The sequence below is a fragment of the Loxodonta africana genome, chromosome 7 (genome assembly GCF_030014295.1).
Source record: "Loxodonta africana isolate mLoxAfr1 chromosome 7, mLoxAfr1.hap2, whole genome shotgun sequence".
NCBI lineage: Eukaryota > Metazoa > Chordata > Mammalia > Proboscidea > Elephantidae > Loxodonta > Loxodonta africana.
The window spans coordinates 84055304-84059172 of NC_087348.1; the positions used below are offsets into that span (position 1 = coordinate 84055304).

At 34.9% G+C, this 3869-nt stretch overlaps 1 pseudogene; it reads right to left on the reverse strand.

Annotated features, from left to right (window-relative positions):
- Positions 1-1191: 1191 nt before the first annotated feature.
- Positions 1192-3124, reverse strand: LOC100660522 (olfactory receptor 51L1-like; annotated as a pseudogene).
- Between the last annotated feature and the right edge of the window lie 745 nt (positions 3125-3869).

A 3869-nucleotide genomic window follows, 5' to 3' on the forward strand; every position in this document is an offset into this window, starting at 1 on the left:
AAGAGAAGTGGATGGAGAGTTTACGAGCCTTATCCTCTCCAAAATATCTGGAAGAACCCCTGTAGACACCTGGGAGCAATGCACAATTTGTCCTTGCCTACAAACAAACAGAAGAACTTGTTGCCTCTGGAGAAATTCTGAACAGCATGTTCAACCTGGGCAGTGACTCTAAGCAAACAGTTGAAATCGTGTGCTCTGATGACAGGGTAAAAGGTCAAGATGCCTTTGCTATTAACATTTAATTCCAAGATATTTTTCTAATTTAATTTAAAATGGCATTTATCAAAGAAGTGATACACATTTCTCTATCCCAGTGTGTTTTATCACCTGGTAGATAGTAAGAACTGAATAAATATTTCCAGAATGAAAGCTAATCACTTACTTAAAGTAAAATTTACTATATGATTTAGTTTCTCCTACTTTTGCATATCTTATAGTCAAGTTCAGAAAGAAAATTTCACATGTCATAAATGACATATGACAAGTAAGCTTAAACTCAATAAAATGGAGAAAATAATTGCAACCATTGTAATGGAGAATCATAGTAGAATTGTATCGGCTGTGGTGTTTTTGTTTAGAAATTGAATTGTTAACACAAGAAGAGTTCTGTTAGAACATTGGCTTTTTGAACTACTGAATCTACAGTGCAGAATACTTAGTTTTAGATGTTATCCTTTTTACCATATATATATAGCTTTACATTTTGTCATGTATTGAATAGTGTCCCCCCCAAAATATATGTCACCCTAGTTAGACCATGATTCCCAGTTTTGTGTGGTTGTCCTCCACTTTGTGATTGTGATTTTCCTATATGCTCTGAATCCTAATCTCTGCCTGTAGCTAACAAGGGAAGATTATATTATGTTAAAGAGGAATAGGGTGGGATTGTAACACCCTTACTGAGGTCACATCTCTGGGCCAATGTAAAGTGTGTTTCCTTCAGATATAGCCTTTTCTCTTACAAGAGATAAAAGGAAAGGGAAGCAAGCAGAGGGTAGGGAACCTCGTACCACCAAGAAAGTACCACCTAGAGCAGAGAGAGTCCTTTGGACCCAGGGTTCCTTCCCAGAGAAACTCCTAGACAAAGGGAAGACTGATGACAAGAATCTTCCTCCAGAGCCAATAGAGAAGGAAAGCATTCCCCTGGAGCTGGTACCCTGAATTTGGACTTCAAGCCCACTTAAAAAAAAAAAAAAACTAGACTGTGAGAAAATAAATTTCTCTTTGTTAAAGACATTCACTTCTGATATTTCTGTTATAGCAGCACTAGATGACTAAGACACAATTACAGGATTTTTGAATCATTCGAATACAGAATAAAAGTCAAATATACATTTCCTTGGCCTAAATACCTCTCTCTCTCTCTTTTTTTTTTTTTTTGGTTTAGTACAGATACTGGGTATAAGAGGCAGATATCAAAAGCAATATTTGCAAATCAAACTCTAGTTAGTTTATTGTTTGATATATTTTGGAAAATCCCCAGAACGTGGGTAAGTATCTCACAAGTCTTGATACAGTAGACAACTGGGTTGAGCACAGGAGGCACCAACAAGTAGACATAGCCCATGATGACATGAATTACAGGTGGAGCATACTTTCCAAAGCGGTGAATAATGGACACTCCCAACATAGGAATGTAGACCAGCAGTACAGCACAGATGTGGGAAACACAGGTGTTGAGGGCCTTGATTCATCCCTCCTGGGAGGCAATACCCAGCACAGTGGTCAGGATTTTCACATAGGAGAGCAGGATGAGCACAGAGTCAACCCCAAATGTGATGATAATTACAAATAGACCTAAGAAGCTGTTAATACGATGGTCAGAGCAGGACAGCCTAATAATATCTGGATGTAGACAGTAGGAATGGGAAAGTACATAGTCCTCACAAAATTTTAATTGCTTAATGAGGACAGGAGCTGGGATGAGCACAATCACCGCCCATAACACAACTCCCAGAGAAATTTTTACAATGTTAGCACCGTTCAGGATTGCAGTATATCTGAGAGGATTGGAAATAGCTACATAGCGGTCAAAAGCCATAGACAGTAGAATACCTGACTCCATCATGGAGAAAATGTGGATAAAGTACATTTGGGCAAGGCATGCATCAAAGTGTATTTCCTGGTAAGTGAACCAAAAAATCTTAAGCATTGTAGGTAAGGTGGTGGCACAGAGACCCAAGTCACTAATGGCCAACATGGACAGAAAGAAGTACATGGGTTCATGCAGTGATTGTTCCACCCAGATCACTATCAGTATGGTGCAGTTGCCCATAATGGCAACTAGGTATAAGGCACAGAAGAGGACAGAGATCTGAGGATGGTAAAACTCCAAGCCAGAAAAACCAGAAAGCAGCAAAGGATGGAAATTAGTGCTGTTGAAAAGTCTCATAATTGATATGCTCGAGTACTAAATCTTCATCCTTAAAATGACAAAGAACAGTTGTTACATTATTATCACAGTCATCATCAAAAAACATCAGTACCAATTTTTTTCTTTATTTGTCTGTCTACCTTATCCTGATTACTTGATCAGTTTATAATTACCCCTATTGAATCTATAGTCAAATAATAACTTACTGAGCCGGGTGTTGACTTTACAAACATTGAACACAATGTTGTGATTTTCAATTCTGGATGTTTGATATTTTATAATAAACTTGTCTTCTGGCATCATAGACATGTATTGTACTATGGATTTAAGGTACTGGCAAACAATCACTATTTGACTTAGTCTTCTCCACATTTCCATTGAGTCACACATAACGAAAAAAACTACTAATATAAAAGTTAAGTAGCACAAACTCAAAAATAATATCTGTGAAGCTCTTTAATAAAACAAATTACGGCCATACTTTCACATACACCTTTTTCAGATTATAAAATTAAAACATATTTTTATAGAAGATGGAAGAGTAACAAATGTAGAGAAATATTTTTAAAAGAGAAAATAGCTAAACCAAAATAGCATTTTGTTGAATATATTTTGCTTGTGTGTGTGTGTATTTTTATTCCTCTGACAATATGGGCACATTTCAAACTACCAAACATGTTTTAAATATTCTGCATTATTTAGCATATGTTTGTACTATGACTAAATAATTCAAAGAATTCAATATTTTTATTTATGGACAATAATATATAAGGAAAAAAATCACTAGAAATGACCATCTCTATTTTAGAACATAAAATTGTATTGAGAAAGATATATTTAAATTAATGGTGGAGGCCCAGAATTTTGGAATTTATAATTGAGAAATAATTTCCTTTCAAATAAAATTTTTATTTTGCTCGAGGGTTGTTTGTATGGTCTAAAGTCTCTCTTCTTATTTTTTTAAAATATTTTCTAAAGTCTAAAGTACCATGATGACATTTAAAAAAATTTATTTTAATGTTTTGTTTGCTTTTTTATTTATTTTCTGGAGTGTGTGTATTCTTGTCACAACTACCTGACAAGTCTTTACCTTGTGTGAATCCAAATATTATTCAACTTTTCCGTATATATCTACGTACTTGCATACTATGGCAGGAAAATCAAACGAACTGGCAAATTTGCCAAACTCAACTTTCACAGACACTTTTTTTTTTTTAATTTGGTATAGTTTTTGTGAAAAAACATATATTTTGTGAAATCACTGATGTAAAATCCTTAACTGTTCTCAAAGCCTTACCCCTCTTCCTCTTCTTAACTGTTGCTAACTGCCTTTTTTCAAACTTCAAAGATATAATATTGAAAAACCAAAAGAACTCCAACTTTGCTCCATCAATTCTACTAACAGCTTACCTCATTTTTCCCCCTCTCTGCAGGTAAATAGCTAAATGCCCAATTCTCAATCATAATTAAAAATTAATAGCATGAGAAGTTAAAT